At 45.2% G+C, this 19,077-nt stretch overlaps 1 protein-coding gene and 1 long non-coding RNA gene across 26 annotated transcripts in view; one reads left to right on the top strand and one right to left on the bottom strand.

The window, feature by feature from the left end:
* Atxn7l1 (ataxin 7-like 1) overlaps positions 1-19,077 on the bottom strand; it is a 224,316-nt gene that overhangs the window by 69,371 nt on the left and 135,868 nt on the right. For 10 of the 24 annotated variants that reach the window (XM_087553742.1, XM_087553755.1, XM_087553753.1 and 7 more), the window contains exon 1: positions 2,509-2,593. The gene's annotated coding sequence lies outside the window, so the exon portion shown is untranslated. 24 annotated transcript variants of the gene reach the window in all.
* On the top strand, positions 1,733-10,765 carry LOC102549100 (uncharacterized). Of its 2 annotated transcripts, none has more exons than XR_015622359.1 (3): positions 1,733-2,715; positions 8,260-8,596; positions 9,018-10,765. It is a non-coding gene; the product is annotated as an uncharacterized LOC102549100 (long non-coding RNA). The 2 variants fall into 2 exon arrangements; XR_015622360.1 differs by having other exon boundaries at positions 2,292-2,557; positions 9,018-10,709.

The following is a 19,077-nucleotide window of genomic DNA, read 5'->3' as shown; positions in this document are numbered from 1 at the left end:
CCAATGTTACCACCGCTGGGGACTGACAGTCTCTAGATTCCATCTGCCCCCATGTTCTGTGGAACTCCTGGATCCTGCCAGTCCCTGGTTTGGGCAGAGCCACTCTCAAGGCAAGAGAGGTAGACTCGGTGGTTCACTGCCACTCTGGAACCAGACACAGCTGCAGCAAACAGTGGATATGTCTCTGTGCTACCTATAGGAGGAAGAACCGAAGTGAGAAAGGAATATATAAGCAGGTTGATGTCTGCAGGGGCTCCGAGAGTCTACAAGACACGAGCTGAGAGGCACCTTGACATGTCCCCATGTGGCAGGTGCAAGGGTCTGGCCATACAAAAGGCCAAACTCTGAAAAAGAACAACTTGGGGACATTTCAGCATTGCTGCCACGTCTCCATTCCAACACAAAGGCCTGTAATGCCCCCTCCACGTCTCTCTTTATTCACATTGGCCAAAAGACTATTGGCATAGTGAGCTCGGAGACTCCATTATTATAGATGACTACTACGCACAGACCCAACACACACTTCAAACCACAAGCTTGCAAAAGACGGGCCTCATGCACCCCTACCAACCTGACAGAGAGGGGAAGGATAGGGCTCCCTCCTATAAGCTGAATTGGGGGTAGAATGGATCTAATTAGAACAGAATTTCCTTCATCTTTCTATTTTTATTTGTTTGTTGAGACAAGGTCTTAATCTGGAGTCCCTGCTTGCCTGAAACTTGCTTCGCAGATGCGGCTGGCCTTGAACTCATATGGATCTGCTGACTTCCGATCCCTACCTCCTTCCCCAGATGTTGTAGTTAAAAAGAATGCATCACAACACCTGCCAGGACAAAGTTTCTTCACCACACACTAAAGCCAGTTTGCCAAGCATGGATGGAGCAACAAGCAGGTGAAGGTTTGATGGCTAACTCTGGGCCTGACATTCCACTCCTCGGCTCCTGCATTAAAGCTTGGGTCAGAAGGTAAAAGATCTGAAGCAGGAGGCCAGCCTTGTCCTTACATTCTGCAAGGTTAGAGGAGACCAAAAAAATTGATACTTTTATATGGATGTGTGAAATGTGGAAAAGAAACTATAGCCCTAAAATGGCTACAACAACGTCCAGCTTCGGCTCAACGACGGTGCCTACTACTCTGGAAATTTCCATTTCGACTGTCCTTTCTCAGGGAAGAGTTGGGGGGAAAGTGGAATTTGGACCCCCTTGTGTGATGAAAGCACCCTAGCTTCTCTGAAGTCCTTCCACAAGCCGGCCTGAATGAGCTCTGTTTGCTGCTTTCTTCCTCCCTTTTGATTTGTTTAGTTTAAAATATTTAGCCGGCTGCACAGTGAAGAGTCTCATTTCCAGGGTTCTCCTGGACCATTAGGCTGGGACTCCACACTCATGCTGATGAGCGTTCTACTTACCCATGCAAATCCCGGGAGTAGCAGCCTGTGCGATGGGAGGTGCTCTAGGTAAACCGTCAAGAGCTGATTTAATTTTGCAGCGATTCAGTGGGCAAGGCAGAGCAATTTTTTAGGCAAAGGTTCTAGTAAATATTATGGAAAACCCTTTTTATAGAGTGCTAATTCTGGCACAGCATTTTCCTACGTGCCCGGTTTCTGCTCTCATTCAAACCTGCCTGGGAGTCCTCAAGGCAGGATAATCTACACAGATCACGTGTGAGGGAGCCTGTCATTGGGCAGTGGCTGGCTGGTATCCATTCTTTACAGTGCTGTCAACATCTCAGGATTACAGTCATTTCAGTGGGGACAAACTCTCCAACCCAGGAACTTCCCTTCTGCCATCCTTCCGCCAGCCCATCCCCCATGACCCTGAAACTTGCCAACTGGCTCCTGGACAGGCTGCAGGTCACCAGATGACACCGCTCCCGTGAGTTTGACAAAACAAGCACAGCAAACTCCTTTTTAGAGGTCTGAAACAATACCCAACCCTTTCTGGGCGTCCTCACTTTCATTTTAAGCCTCTGCCACTGCCACCGTTTGTGACAACCCAGAGAAAACAACTCAACCTACGACGAACGCCGGGGGACCTGCCATCGGGGCGGCTGGGGAGTACTATCAAGTGACCTTTCAGGGAAATTAATTTTCAAGAGCGATAATGGCCTTTGCTGCACATACATCCAGCACTACTTCTGTCAGCGCAGAAAAGGATTTCGCTCTCTACAGTTGGAACAGAAACTCTCCTACATCCCCGTTTCTTTAAAAAAAAAAAGGCTATAAATAACCCAGGATCAGCAAAATTATGCAAAACAGCCTGCTAGAGGAAGAAATGTAAACTAAACCCACTTACAGAACGACTCGGGCTGCCAACTTAATCTGATGCTATGACGAATGTAAACATGTTGTACTTTTGAAACCTGAAGTGATCCACTTTAGTACAGATGCCATCACAAAAATGAGAGAGAGAGAGAGAGAGAGAGAGAGAGAGAGAGAGAGAGAGAGAGAGAGAGAGAGAGAGAACTCCGAAACAAGGAAACAACAAAAGCCCAGCCGCAAAACAGAGCAACCTGATTCCGTATTCTGCACAGTGCACGACCCGACGGCTGATCGGCTGCAGTGAGTACCAGCTCCCTTCGCTTCCACACGCCAACTGTTTTGACTACAGGCACTTGTTAAACACAGAGTTTCAGGTCCTACCAGTTGGACACCAGAAGTTCATAGAACTGACCCAGTGCCAAAAACAACAAGCGCAGAAAGCGAAACGGCTGCCTCGTGTGAGTGTTTGGTTAACTGTTTCAGTGAGCCCTGAAGCAACCACGGAGCGATTAAGAATTAAAAAGAACTTAAATAGCAAAAGCTGAAGATTAGCACCTTGAAAATGTAGATGTGGGCAGATAAAGTTCAGGCGTTAAGCTACTTTATTGGGGGTGGGTGTCACGTGACACATTGTGGTTATCGGCAGAAGGAACCCAACCAGGTGCTTCCTCAAGCATCTCCTCCTCCGTATGATTGGTTCAGACAATTTGCACTTCCTGTTTCTAGCTGTCTGGGAGTTAGTAAATCCCACAGGAGGAAAATGGGACATATTGAATGAGGCTTTGCAAAATGCAAGAAAAGGGCTTTCAAGTTGCCCGCTGCGCACATGGAGACGGAGACCGCACACTGGAAGCACGGTCCAGGCTGGAGCCAGGCCTCTGGAGACTACTTCAGGCCTCCCTTTGGGATGAGGGATGCTGGGGTGCAGCTCTTTGTCTAATCCAGGCTGGAGTCTACACTGTTGGGCAGCGATATGGAGTGATCTTTTCACCTTGCAAAATTAGTTAAGCAATTCCATTGCTGAACTATCCTTTCCGTTTACTTCCCAGAATGCACCAAACACTACCTTTAGGATCAAGACAATTAATCAGATTAAATTTTTGAGATCTTAAAGGATTTAGGAAAACTAAGTTTCATGATAACTGGGGCATGGATGTAGCTATTTTAACCTAAGGAGGACTTTAACCTTCTGTATTATCTATCCATCTATCTCCCTATCTCCGTATCATCTATCTATCTATCTATCTATCATCTATCATCTACCTATGTATCTATCATCTATCTATCATCTATCATCTACCTATGTATCTATCATCTATCTATCTATCATCTATCATCTACCTATGTATCTATGTATCTATCTATCATATACCTATCATCTATCTATCTATCTATCTATCATTTATCAATCTATCTATCAATCATCTATCTATCTATCATCTACCTATGTATCTATCTATCTATCTATCATCTATCTATCTATCATCTACCTATGTATCTATCATCTATCATCTACCTATGTATCTATCATCTATCTATCTATCATCTACCTATGTATCTATCATCTATCATCTACCTATGTATCTATCATCTATCTATCTATCATCTATCTATCATCTACCTATGTATCTATCTATCTATCTATCATATACCGATCATCTATCTATCATTTATCAATCTATCTATCAATCATCTATCTATCATCTATCATCTACCTATGTATCTATGTATCTATCTATCTATCATCTACCTATGTATCTATCATCTACCATCTATGTATCTATCATCTATCTATCTATCTATCTATCTATCTATCATCTATCTATCATCTACCATCTATGTATCTATCATCTATCTATCTATCTATCTATCTATCTATCTATCTATCTATCTATCTCTCCTCTCTCTATCATCTATCAGTCTCTGTCACTACCTGATTTGATATATGTATCTGTAAATCAAGCATATCATGGGACTTGGTTGTTAGAAACGTCTTGTGAGGTCGGTGGCAAGAGGTGCTATTCTCACCCCATTTTCTGAAAGGAAAACACAGGACTAGACTTTCCCAGGGTCATGCATGCAGGAAAGGATTCCAGCACCCTGAACTTTGTTATCCCCATTTTCGATGGCAGAGATTCGGAAAGGCTCCGTGATTTGATTTGCACCAGGTCTTCCGTCTCCAGCCCAGCCTCTCTCATGTTCTTTGAAAACGGGACACAGAGCTAAAAAGGTTGATTATAAATGTGTGAGACTTCCCTTAATTCTTAGTGTTCCCTGTCACTGTGGCTTTCTGCGGCAGATTGCAGGCCTCGGGTACCACACAGATGGCTTTTTCTCTGTTAGGGCGAGCTTCACACAGCATACTACAGAACGATTGCTTGGGTGGAAGACCCCTCTGCACTCAGTTTGCATCCTATATTTCTCTGATCCGATCAGTTCATTCACCAGTTACCCCTGGCTCCTCACCCAAACCTAGTCTAAGAATACAGAGAGGAGTAGCCTGCCAAACTGCACATTAGTAAACCCACGTGTCCATTTTACCAGTAAAGGAGCTCTGGGTTTGTTTTGGTTTTGGTTTGTTTTTTTCTTTTTTTCTTCAATAGAGACCCACTGGAAGTATTTAATCACACAAGGGTGCCCATCATAATGGCTCCTTCTCCATGCCAAATGAACACACTCATTGCCTAAGCAGAGAAGACGTAACTGTTCTAGGGTACCCTAAAGCAGGTTTACTACAGGGCTTGGTTGTCTCTCTGAGGGGATGTGGTAGCATTGTAGATAACCACCAGGTTTCGTTTGTAGGCATGGAAGTCCCTGCAAAGTACTGAACTGTGCAGAAGTTTTTATAAAACTGATTATCTGATTGAGGAGAGGATGGAGTACTGCAGAGCCAAGTTCTCTGAGGATATCTTTAACCCCATTCCTAGCCATTTATTCCCCTCCTCTGCATGTGACCTAACGTCGTCGTGACCATTAGGTAACTCTTTCGGAATGCACAAACATATTCCCTCCTTTCCACAAAACGAAAGGCTCAGAAAGTCCTCAGATACCATATGGGGCCTCCAGCTGAGATTTCCCAGTTTGTTGTGCCTGTCTACCTCATGATTCCACCAGGGCACCAGCAAAGCGCCTGCACTTACGAGTTTGTTTGTTCCATTACTGCTTTGGAATGTAGTATTGGAGAAAACCTGAATCTGTCTTCCCAGGCCACGGTCACTCATACTTAGCTCCAGAAAAAAATGATTGCTTTCCCACTTTGAGGTGAAAGTTATGTTTTTGTGGTGAAATAGGGGGGAAATGAAGATTTGGCAGGAACTGAAGACTCGGGGCCAGCACTGGGCGCACTGAATATAGAATTCAAGAGGGAGCTGGTTAAGAAGGGAAAATCCGCACTCGGAAGACAGAGGCAGGAGATCTCAGTTCTAGGCTACTCTGATCTACAGAATGAATTCCTGAGCAGCAAGACTACACAGAGAAACACCATCTTGGGGGGGGGGGAATGAAGATTAGAAAATTCTAGAATGTTTTGCCACTTATCATGACTCTTTATCTTGAAACACAACACAAAAATTATGGAAGTAAAAGCCAGGAGAACTGGGTGTCAATTCGGACTTCATGTTGAGTGTCATCAAAGCAGCATGCAGAGCGAGAGAATTTGCCTGTCCCGCTGGCTGGAAAGACTCCGTGGTTGTGTGGGATGGTTATGCGATGTCTCTTGTAAACACTAGTTTTGAAGGGGGTCATTTGAGGGTGTTTGGAGGACGGCAGGACACTTGTATCCTCCGTGCTGCCTGAAAGAACATGAGCACTGAGCAAAGCATAAATCTCGGCAGGAAAATGTGTGTTTGCTTATAAGATACAAAGTATGCACGTCCAGGTAAGACGCAACTCCTCCTGAGCATAGAGTCATAAAACTCTAAAGTAGGGCACATGTTTTGACAGGCACTGTCAGCTTTAGGGAGGACACAGTAACTTAATTAACATTAGAACTGGGCCAGAGAGATGCCACCAAGGTTGATGCCTGGGTTCCATCTCTAGAAGTCACAGGTTGTCAGGGGAGAATGACCCCTGAAAGTTATCTCTGACCTTCACACACACACACACACACACACACACACACACACTGTCATGTGTGCACCCTCACACACATAAAATAATGAATGAACAATGAAATAAATAAATAGAACAGGACAATCTTAGCACTCAAGAGGCAGACAGGTGAAACTCTGAGCCTCATCTACATGGTAAGTTCTAAGACAGCCAGAGCTACATAAAGATGCCCTGTCCCAGATAGATAGATATTTAGACAAACAGACAGAGAGAGAGAGGGGGGGGGAGGGAGAGAGAGAGGAAGGAGAGAGAATTGGAAATCTGAGGAAGGGCTGGTAACAAGAAGTTAGTAGAAACCACCTAGGGGAAAGATGTTGACCATGGGCAGAAATGTGTTGCACACTTTGCTTCAGGAAGTGTCAGTGAGTTCAGCCTGTCAAACCCTGGACCACGGGTACACTGAGGGAAATGACAGAGCTCCCATGCCCAGGCTCTGAGTTTACACTGAGTGAAGGGGGAGAGGGTAGAGGAATGGGCAGAGGAAGCAGCTGGTTAAGGACTGGTTCAGTCTCTTAAACACCTGGTGTGAGGAAAACAGGTCTTCATGGTAAGTAGACAGAAAAGATTGTTATGTCCAAGATGGCTCCAGGGACTGTCCTGAAGAGGACAAGGGAATGAAGAAAGGACAGACAGGCACCTAGAAACACAAGATAAAACTGGGATAGGGTAGACTGGGCTCTCTGCTGGAGAAGTCACAGCACCCGGAAAGATTATTTTATAATCTATAAAATTTTATAATCTATAAATCCTATCTATAGGAGGAAGGGAGGTGCTGTTGTTGCATAGAGATAAACAAGGAAGCAGGGTTATTGTATACAGGTGAACAGGGAGTCAGGCTTAGCTAATGCCAGTGGACCTCAGGTCATAATCAGAGGAGAAAGGCACCATGAAATTTTTTTTCATGCATTGCCAACATTTTCACACAAACTAGAGGGGCTTTGTGACATCTGTGGATCTGAGGCATATGGGTTATTGACACGGCGATGACATGGCTATACCTGTGGTACAGTCACCCAGGACTTTGTTTGCTCCCTACCTATGACGTTCATGTTCATGACTGTGGCCTCTACTGACTTCATGATCAGCTTGAACCCTCAGGTCCAAGTCCCTGGGGAAGCCCTGTAGACTTCCCAGTTAGTGTCTGCACTTGACTCAAAACTCTATACTCCATCTCCTGGATTCACAAGACTAAGCCCGCCAGACACTTGGGACCAGCTTTTTAGCTCCTGTCCTAAGTGACCGCAACCAACATCATAGGTTAGTTTTACACACACAAGCCCCCAGTCCTTAGATGTTTGAGGAAAATAGCAACTTGAGCTAGACTTAGTCAGGGCTGCACCAAACTCCGGAAAATGGCTATAGTGAAGGTCTTTAAGTATGGGGTGACTGCCATCTAGACGACTGGGCTGAAGGTCTTTGCAGGCCAGTTCACTATCTCACCTGGCCTGACAGGCCAATGCCCAGGTACAGCTCAGAAGCCCAGGTGTGTGTTTTTAAATACATTTTAAATAAAATGTAAATGTGAATCAATACACAAATCTGCAAAGTGAATACATTACAGATGTATCAGATTTGGTTGATATCTTCCTTCCTTCCTTTCTTTTGTGGTTCTGAGGATCTAGGGACCTTTAACATGTTAGACCAGTGCCAGCCATATTGGGTATTTTTGTATTTACTCTGTCTGTCTGTCTGTCTGTCTGTCTGTCTGTCCGTCCGTCCGTCCGTCCGTCCGTCCGTCTGTCTGTCTAGTTTAACTATTTGTTTATTTTTGGTTTTGTTGAGACAGGATTTCTCTGGTAGCCCTGGCTGTCCTACAACTTGCTTTGTAGTCCAGGCCCCAAACTCAGAGCCTCTGCATCCTCAGTGTTAATGATACTCTGTTATACTTGCAGGGAGAAGTCTAGCACCGCTGCCCTCTAAGAGGATCCAGCCAGCAGCTAACTCGGACAGATGCAGACACCCACAGCCAAAGGGTGGATGGTGTTTGGGGATTCTTCTGGAAGAACAGGGGGATGGATTGTAAGCCCTGAAGGGCCTAGGAACTCTACAGGAAGACCAGCAGAGTTAATTAACCTGGACTCTTGGGGCTCTCAGAGTCTGAACCACCAACCGACATACCCACAGGCTGAACCTAGGCCTCCCCACACAAATCTAGCAGATGTGCAGCTTGGTCTCCCAGTGGGTACCGAACAACTGGAATAGTAGGAGCCATCCCAACAGCTGTTACCTGTAAGTGGGATAGTTCTTCTGTTTGAGCTGCCTTGTCTGGCCTTGGTGGGAGAGGAAGTGTCTAGCCTCACAGAGACTTGATGTATCAAGTTGGGGGATATACGGGGAGGGGGCGCGGGGGGGGCAGCTCAAAGGAGAAGGGGATGGGGCGGGGGAAGGGGATGACTAGGAGGGGGCAGTAAGTGGAATAGAAAGTGAATAAGTAATAAAAAAATTAAAAAAAGAAATTTATATTTCCCCCCAAAATTTTTTGGGTCAAATAGGGTCAAACACAGGCATACAATGTCATGCCCTGCTTATTAGCACAACTGTTGCCAGTACTAACATCGTATTGCCTTGTATCTAATTACAGTTGTTCTAGGCCACATGAGAGGAGGTATGTGAATTATATGCAAAAATACCGTTTTCTATTCTTTTTCAGATGCAGGGGATCAAGTCCACACCCTTATGCACATACCAGCTAAACACTCCGTGTCTGAGCTATCCAGCCCCTTACTGTACTCTTGTCCCGGAGCACCTGAGGATCTCGGTCACAGGATGGCGGCCATCCAGTAATCAATCCTCAAGGAAACCGAGGGACACTGCACTTTGAACCCTTTTTAAGTTGGGATTGAGGCATTTCTCGCTGTCAGACTGTCTTTGGGCCCTCCAACTGGCATTTTCAAACTGTTGACACTCGACTACTTTACAAGAGAAAGCTTGAGTTGCGGCCTCCTGTGTACATTTGTATACAAAAGAGTAACCCTGGCTTTCAGTATCTGGAAAGGTCTTGAATAGCTTTTCTTGTCTCTCTTCCCAGCATTTCTCCTCTCTCTCTCTCTCTCTCTCTCTCTCTCTCTCTCTTTCTCTCTCTTTCTCTCTCTCTCACTGTTCTCTTCCCATCTCACTTTTCTTACTATGTTTTACATTTTGGATTTACTTATTTTACTTCATGTGTTACTGCGAAAGCAACCTGTGCTTTTAGATCCCAAACCGTAACGCTAGCCTCTCTCTCATTGTGTAAAATCTTGGTCAGGGCTTACTCAATGGGCAGTAAAGTCTGAGGACACAGAAGATGCACTCCGAGTTATCCCCCCTGCACACAGCTAGCTTCCCCACCTTCCTCCCTTCTTCTTTTTGCCTCTACATCCTCCTGCTTAGAACCCTCTTGTCCCCAGACTGGAAGTTAGTCCAATCAGCCTGCTACTATGTGGCAAGCAAATCTCTCTCAAGGAGCCTGAGGATGTCTGATGACTCTGTGGTCCTGGGATTTGGTTCAGTTCCATACTGCACAGGCTGTAGGCTAGGTTTCCACCGCGTTACTCAGTGGTAGGAGTCACGATGCTGGAGGGCTATTGAATCTCCGACTAGAAAACTCCCTGCCATGCACATGGCTGGTCTGCTGTGTGTGAGGTGACTCAAGTGCAGCGATGCTGTATCTGAGGTCCCCACCCTAGTTACCCTTGGCTATGCTATTGTTGGCTCCTCCTGGTCTGCCCTTCAGCCACCGTGGACTCCTCCCCCAAATGCAAAAGGATAAACTGGGATGTGGGATTTGGGGTTGCGGTTTTAAAAATTCAACAAGTGTGTACGTGTGGTAGGTAAACTGATGTATTCATGTATTATTATTTTTATCTAACAAAAAGAGATAAATACGGTGTCCCTAAAGGAAAAAATAGGTGCTGGCTAAGCAAATTATTGGCGTATCCATCCAATGGAATGCAGGCAAGTTATAAACTCGATGCGGTTCACCTCTATTTTCTGAAATTTGTTTGCAATAATTTTATTTTTTACTGTTGATGATAGAACCTTGGGCCTTATACGTGCTAGGCAGGTCTACCATGGAGTTTACACATCAGCCCCTCACGATAATTCTAAATGAAGAAAAAAAAAGGGCAGGACCCAAACCAAAGTCTGTAGAAGCATTCCGTTTCTACTTTTGATAATATAAAATATATGCATATTCAGGGATATAGAGTTAGACTCTCTCTTTCTCTATATATATACATATGTATGTATATATACATATATATATATCTGCATATAGACATTTATGTATAACACAGATACCCACAGGAAAAGCTAAAAAGTTTTACACCAAAATACTTTTTTAAATAAGATTCTTCTGAAACTTTGGCAGCTTTCAACAGTGAAATTTTTCTTTAAAAAAATTTTTTTTAATCTTCTTGGTAACCTCTAAGTTTTAAAATGTTTATTTATTTGGTTGTGTGTGTGTGTGTGTGTGTGTGTGTGTGTGTGTGTGTGTGTGTCTGAAGACACCTTGCTGGAGTTGGTTCTCATCATCTCCCACACAGGATTCCCACCCCCAGGATTGAACTGAGGCTGTCGGGCGCGGCATCTTTACCTGTTCGCTGTCTCACCTGCCCAACCTCGAACCTGAGTATCCTTGAGATAGATAGATAGATAGATAGATAGATAGATAGATAGATAGATAGATAGATAGATAGATATCAAGATTCGCACTGACAGGCATTTTCTTTTATGATAAAAATTATAATTTTAAAAAAATGTATAATCTTGCCTTGGAAAACCATCCCACGCTGCTATGTAAATTGCGCCTGTCTGGGCACTGCTCTCATCCGTACCCCCTACAACCCAGCTTCCCTAAGCTTTCAGAGGAGTTGTATTCATCCAGAAGGGTCAGCTGAAGTTAAGCCTGGTAGTACATGTCTGCCATTCTCTCTCGTACTTGGGCGGCTGAGGCAGGAAGACTGTAATTCAAGACAAGTGTGGATTACAGTTGTGAGATCCTGTCCCCCCACCAAAGCAAAGCAAATCAAAGCAAATCAAAGCAAAACAAAACAAAACAATCGTGAAATCTAGTTTGTGGTGTCAGCAATGGGATGTGCTCTGCGTGACACGTGCTCTGCTTGACACGTGCTAGCCGAGTACGCTACATTGAGCTACCCTGAGCTATATGTACCCCAGCTTCCTCCCTCAATTTATGGGGGAATGTTTAGTTAGTGCACTTCAAAGCAAAACACTGGTTTCTTTCTGCTTTTCTTCTCCCTGGCCATGCCCTTTATTTTGGGGGACTTAAGAATCCATGTGCATACCACTTAGGCAGCTTTGCTGTTCACTCCTGTGGATACACAGGCTACGGGACCCTCCTTTGTGCCGGAAAAAGTCTAGAAATTCACATATCTCTATTCCAGAGCTAGTTTATGCCACACCACAGTCGATTCAAGTCAAACAAGTGGGTCTCTTACATAACTTTGGCTGCCCTGGATCTTGCTAGGGAGACCAGGTTGGTCTCGAACTCGAAGAGATCTTCCTGTCTCTGTCTCCTTAGTCCTTGGATTAAAGGCATTCACTACCACGCTGGGTTAAAACAATGTTGTTTTAAGTAAAAACAGACAAACAGCAACAACAACAAACCAACCCACAGCCCTAGCTTGTCTTGCCCTCCCTAACCTTCATGAGCATTCACGACATACTTGTAATCTCTTACAGACACAGCTCCAGGAGGGCACTCCAGCAGGGGAGGTCATTATTCTGTTCACAGAGGAGGAAGCCACGACTTACCCAGGGGAGCAACTGGCCCAAGCTCACAGGCTGAGGATCATTAGATACAGGACCACACCCCGTTTTCCTAAGCTGTCCTCTTGATTATGTAGTTCTAAATTCTCTTTTAAAAAGATTTTATTTATTATTTTTATGTGCATGTGTGTGCACCTACCCGAGTTTATGTGCGTCACATGCCTACAGGAGCTCACTGAAGGTGGACGAGGTTACTGGATTCCCTAGTGCAGTTACTCCTAGTTATTAGCTACCATGTAGAGGCTGGGACTTGAACCCAATCCTCTGCAAGAAGAGTATGTGAGCTTAATCACTGGGCCATCTCTCTGGCTTTCCGGATTCTTTCTAAAAGTCGGAAGTCATCTGATTTTATTGTTCTTAGGACACTTTCAAAGCAAAAGATGCTGAGTGGATGGGCCCCAGGGTAACTGGTATAAACCAGTGGCCTTCCAGGGAAACTCAGCCTTACGGTCAAGTAAGATATAACTAAACAATGACACACACACACACACACACACACACACACACACACACACACATACACACATATTGGAGCCATATCTTATGAATAGCATAGAGAAATGGGATAGGGGTACAATACTTATATTTATGTTTTTAAAAATAGTATGCACATAGAGAAAATTAAAGAGAAATGCTTACTGTATCCTGTGATTTATTGGTTGGGCACAAGAAAGTTAAGCTAGGCTTTTTATCTTTGGGTCTTTGGTTCCCACTGTCTCAACAATTACAAAGGTAGAATTGGGCATCTGGAAGGAATCGAAATGGGACATGGTCCCAAAGTGACTCCTTTAGGGCTTTCTGCCTTTTGGCTAACATTACAGATTTCACTGGTGAGACTCACGACCCAGTATAAGTCAATGCTAGAAATGCACTGTTCATTTATTAGCTTTTGAAACAGATTCTCATGTAGCCCAGGCTGGCTTTGACTTGCTCTTCCTGCTTTTACCTCTAGAGTACAGAGATTGCAGGTGTGCCCCCACATGGCCACTTCAAGGGGTTTTATTGGTGACATTAAAGGCATTCAAGATAAAGGCCTTTTCAGAAGTTCTTTAGGACACCTGCTCCTTGTATCAAAGGTCTGCTAGAACTCAGAAGGATTGTCCATTGTCCTATCCGGATGGCTCCAGAGGCTGCCTAGAATCCGGCCACCCAGTCAGGACTAGTGACTAGAGCTGTAATCAGGAAACAGTGCTTCTCTTCGGAGTATGCCTGGACTTCCTCTGGGGGACCTTTCTTGCAAGGTCTGACTGGAATTTCTAGAAGGGTCAGACTGTTACCAAGCCTACAGAGCAGGCTGAATTAACTCTCTGTACTTGTGAAATGGTTAGATTGGTAAGTTGCCAGGTTTATAGGAGAAGCGAGCCAACCTCCACACCTCCTGTTCATTAAACCTGGTAGTGAGGTGGTCAGGGAGAAGCTAAATTCCCTCACCATGCCAGTCTTCTAGAATCTTTCGTATTACAACTGTTTCCTACCAAAAGAAGCCAAGTTCCTCGTGGCCAGACCACCTTAGGTCGGTACACAGCAAACACTGGTGAAGGTGAAATGGGTAGACGTAAGGAAGGGATCCCTCCACGAATTGTCCTTTCTGTCAGATGCTGAACCTCTGACTTCCTAGTAAGCCCCTTCCCCTAACAGTAATACAGGCTTGTATTGCACACATTAAATGAACACGGCTTCTGTCATTTTCCACCATCTGACTAATTAGCCATCCTCTGTGGCTGTTTTTCACTCTGTTAGTGACAACAGGTTTGGACAGACTATAATCTACCGCCAGCCCTGGGTTAAACTAGTTCTGTAAACACGAAACAAACAACAAAGGGCACTAAGTACATCAATAAAACACTGGAATTCCATTACCTCATCCTAATGATAATGCAGGTTGGTATTACCACTCCCATGTTCAGAGTTAGAGTTAAAACTGAGTCAGGAAAGTTAGGTCCATTACATTCCAAACTGGAGCACATTCTCCAATGCCACCTAGGAGCACCTAGAATTACCAGGAAAATCAAACACTCCGAAACTGAACACTGTCTCCTCTGCCACCCTACTCCCTTCCATGCCCGAACCCTGACCCTGGGATTGAACCTAGGGTCTTACACTCATTAGACAAATGCTCCACCACTAAGGCACACTGCCAGGACTTGCTACCAAGTTTGCTTACTCACTTTACACCATGCCTATCTTTTATTGGTACTTTCAACACAGTTTACCAGAAGCATTTTTGGGAGAGGAAAAACTAGATGGATGTTGGAATGTAAGTGCCAACTTACTAGTCCTTTCGCTTTTAATTATTTTGGTTGGCATGTGGACATGAGCGATATCTAATGCCCTCTTAGAGCTGCAGACATCAGTCCCTGGGAATGTGCCGCTGCTGGATCTCCAGCCCATCAGGCACTCCTGTTCCCTGGACGCCCTTCCTGCACGCACCCTTTCCGCCTGCCAACCTAGATGAGTTAATCTGAGCTTCATGCTTCTGTGACTTGCTAAGGGGGTGCTTTCCCCAAAATGCCTGTCCATCTTTTCCCTTAATTTAACACCTTGTTCTCTTGCAAGACCAGGCTTAGGTGCTAGATCACCTTGGATGCCTAGTGGATTCCTGCCGTCCAGCCCTCTGGCCTAGCAAGAGCTTCGCTCCCAAGGTGTGTGAGATAGCTTGCTGGCGAGGGTGCTCGCTGCCAGGCATGAGGCTACCCTACGGAGAAGTAACTCCCCAAACTTGGCCTCACCTTTCTATGTGCACCACAGAACAAGCCCCTCCCACGCGAGTATAAATATAAATACACTCATGCAATAATGATTTTAAAAATATTTTGTGTGAGTTTTTGTCTGTTTTGGTTCTGAGAATGGATCTTAATATATATGTAGCCCTGACTGGTCTTGAACTCACAGATATCTTCCCGCCTCTGCCATCCCTGAGTTCTGGGACTAGAGGTATGTGCCACCATATTTGGCTTCTAAAAGAGTATTTTTAAAGAACACACTCTTGTTCACCACCTCTTCAGCCTTGCCTGTGTCTCTGCACTAAGAGATGGCTTTGGCCCCCTTCACTACACCATAGAGAGCTTGTGTGGAGAACTTTATTTCAGTCCTGGCACTAACAGGCACTCAGAATGTGTTAGATAATGGATGAATAAATCAGGAAATAATTAACCAATCTATAGGAAAGGAGGAGAAAAAGCAGGGGTCAGCAGGCACCAGTCTCCAGGGGTCTGAGGGCTAGCTAACCTTAATTATTTCTTAGTCACTGGATTTAAAATGATTTTTAAACCTCCGAGTGTCATAGCTGGTGTTTTATGAGAGGCCATAGACTACTTAATTCTGAGTGCTCAGTTTCCAAACGCATCCCGTTAGTTCCTGCTCAAAGACGCAGCGCTGGCCACCAGCATCCCTCTGGTGTCCGTGGTGAACCTTAATGGCAGTTCATGGAGCCCTTGCTAACTCTGGGCTGTCCACTTAAGCTAAGAACATACTGAGACTCAGATAGAGACCAGCAAATGACCCGAGGAGAGTTCCAGCTTGATCAGACTGTGGGACTCTAGCCTAATGAAATAAACTATTCCCAGCAGAGCCTGACCCTGCAGAATGTAATTTTTTTCTGACCACACTGTGTAGATAAAAATATTTCAGTGATTTCCTCCCAGTAAACTCCTGGGCATAAACCAAGGAGCCTGCAGATGACTGTCCTGATGTTACTGTACAACTGTAAATATTTAGTTTTCTTGCCTTCTGAGCAGTGTTTATCAGCAGGAAAGCATCCAGCAGTTTTAGTTAGGACAATTCTGCACAAAGTGGAACTATCATCCTCTGTTCTGCAGAGTATTTAGCACCCTGGATCTAATCAGTGCCAGATACACAGACATCTCTGAAAGCATGTTCCAAAATGTCTCCATCTCAGATCCTGGGATTCTGGCTGGGGTTGATTTGGATTTTTCTGCAAGAAAATCCAGGGACTGAAGAAGCCATGTAGACCAGGGCTGTAAGAGGTCAAGACTCAAGGTGCCAGGTTGACCAACTAAAGCCTGTCTGTGGGTGAGGCCGGGGTCCAGAGACCCAGGAGAACAGACCCATTCTTTGAGTGCAGAAATCAGAGCCCTGAGAAAGCTGGACTTATGAATTGTTATACTTGAAACCAAAACCACTTAGAGGACTGATGGATGAACGGGCAGTAAGGATGGTCATCCGTTCTGGGTGATCTGCTGTGTTGAATGTTCTGGGTAAAACCCAGCGCTGCTTTCTTGCTTGGCTTCGAACAGCTGTAACAACACCTCTGTTACCTTCAACCGTCTGTATGCCAGTCAAGCTTGCTAATATGACCCCCTCCAGAGAGTCCCCGAGGTTCTCAATACCATTCCAAAGAATCCATGTCACCAAAGGGGTTGATGTCTTAAAACCTGTCCAAAAAAAAATCACCTGATGTCTGAAGAAAAGGACCATAAGTACAAAAATGGTCGCCCATGTCTCTGAACTTAGTGATTAGAGATACCCCCGCCCCCACAGCAGAAAGAGGAGGGCAATGGCCAGGTTTCTGCAAGCTCTGAATTCCTTTGTCTCCTATTCTTCCTCAGTTACTTGCAATTTATTCTATCCCTCCCTGCTGTTTGCAACTTTCAAGAAGCCTTAAATCCTTTTACAACAAGGCCGTTGTAAATAAATAAAGCACAGAAATAAAATCTACAGCTGCTGGTGTCAGCACTGCGAGACCCAGTGCAAGATTTTGGCTCTGATCTAAGAGGAAGGAGGTGCTGTGGCAAGGTGGGAGGAAGCAGGAGGGGAAACTCCAGAGAGCTTTGGGGGAATGGCTGGGCCTGAATCCTGCTGTTATCCTGCACCTGCCTTGAAGTCTTAGGGCTTTTAGGCCTCTCTGCCATTGTCCTTAAATATGGGGTGGGGGATGGTGGGCAGAGCAGTGGCTCAGTGGTAGGGCACTCACCTAATAGGAGGCTTTGGAAACTTTGACACTGCCCCTCCCTCACACTGTAATAACAAAACAAGCCTAACCTAACCTAACAAACAAAAGGGATCCAACGGAATGATTTTACATCTTCCCTTATTCCTAAATACTGGATTCTTTAAAGCATCTCTTCCTGTCATTATAGTTAGCTAACTGCCTCACCCACACACAAGTACTAGGTGAACCTTTGCGATGATAAATGTGAGTCACGCTGGTCAGCCAGTGTGTGTGTGTGTGTGTGTGTGTGTGTGTGTGTGTGTGTGTGTGTGATTATTATTTTCCCTCGAGGAAAAAAATTAAGGGTTTCCCATTTCATGGTGAAGGAAACTAGGGTGTCACTGCATAATTTACTGACCAAGTTTTTCATTGCAAAATGAGATTTTTAACATTGGCTTTTATCTTTATCCCCTGATGATCTGATAGGCTTCCCTACTCCTAAATAAGTTTTGCTACATAAACAAGTTTGTAGCATCTGTGCCAAGCATCAACAGGGTGCTTACCATTCATAATAATCAAAAGAATATTAGCTCACACTCAAGGGGTAGAAGGCACTTGAACATGTAGGGCATTCTCTCTTTGCTCTCCCTTTAGGGGTTCTACCTTTTTGGGATGTTCCTAGTTTCACAATCCCATCACCTCAATTCTAAATTGTACACGGATGAACTTAGGACAGTGCTGCTCACCATACCCAACATCACAGCAGGTGCCCTAGAGCGGAGCTTCTCAAATTGTACCCACGGACCTTGTTTAAAGGGTCTTGGAATCTGTGGATCAATGCATTCTCATCGCACTGCACTGTTTTTCTTTATGGTTAATGTTTTGTCCTGGTAAGGCCTGTCCCACCCAGCACTGTGACTCTCTGGGCTGCCAATGTGCCCAGTGTATGCAGACCTCAGAGCCCCAAGCCTCAATTCCTTGCTTTATTCATCTTACGCTCTGGCCACTTCCCATCCCCGTCAGCCCAGGTCAGGTCCCAGATAATAAGGGACAGACTTTACACTAAAAGTCCACTTTGATAATTCAAACTAGTCAGTTCTAACCCAGTTCTCCCTGCCCTACCCATTCGCTTCCATGGAAACGTCAATAATAGCTTCTGCCTTCATCTTCTCTTTCTTCTGCTCCGGCCTCCTAATGGGGCCATTGATTTCCTATATGAACCTGCACACACAGCGTGCCCCAGCTCTTGGGAACTACAAATAACAAACTGTCTTGTTATGCATGTGGCTGCCAACTGACCTGAATCAATTCCCAAATATCCCCATTCCCGAATAAAAACAAAATGTACATCTTAGACCGTCCCGGGGGCGGGGATATCAATGCTCCAGGCTTAAGCTCCACCCTTCAGCTGCAGTACTAACTACAATGCTACCACTGGCAGAGGGCGGTGACTACATAGCCTGCATGTTGGACCTTTGCCAGAACCCAGCGTCTTCACAGGGGTCAAACACTGACACTACTGCTACTGCCCAGAGGCCTGTGGACAACGGCCAGCACCCTGCCTCACATTCCAGCAAGGGGATTTCACGGAATTCACTAGGTAAGAGTTAAATAAAGAGCTGCAAGAGAAAGGAGGCCAGGCTGAGGCCTTTGAACTGTAGCAGGCAAGGTGGTAGGTAATACAGGGGACTCCGTGCCCAAGGGAGGCAGGCTGGCTGGCTCCCCTACCCAAACTATGGTAGACACAGCCAGGATGCCTATAGGCATCAGACATCCAAGTCAAGAGGCCCCAGGGGGCAAGCCTTTGGATCCAAGCAGTTTATTCTTCCCTACATCAAGATACTATTCAGATGTCCAACAACCCTTCTGCTTGGAGAGACCTGAAGAGCCCGATCATGTTCAAGGCACCCGGTGCTTAAGAGCCATCCTAGACAAGATCTCAGAGTGTCTGGGTCCAAGATGAGTACTCACCCCAGGACACCACAGTTTATCTGTAACTAATTAAGGCAAACCCTGATTAAGAACTATCAGTTTTTAAGGAATCCGCTGG

The sequence above is a fragment of the Rattus norvegicus genome, chromosome 6, assembly GCF_021556685.1.
Source record: "Rattus norvegicus strain SHRSP/BbbUtx chromosome 6, alternate assembly SHRSP_T2T, whole genome shotgun sequence".
NCBI classification, from domain to species: Eukaryota; Metazoa; Chordata; class Mammalia; order Rodentia; family Muridae; genus Rattus; species Rattus norvegicus.
This window is presented reverse-complemented; position numbering and strand designations above follow the sequence as displayed.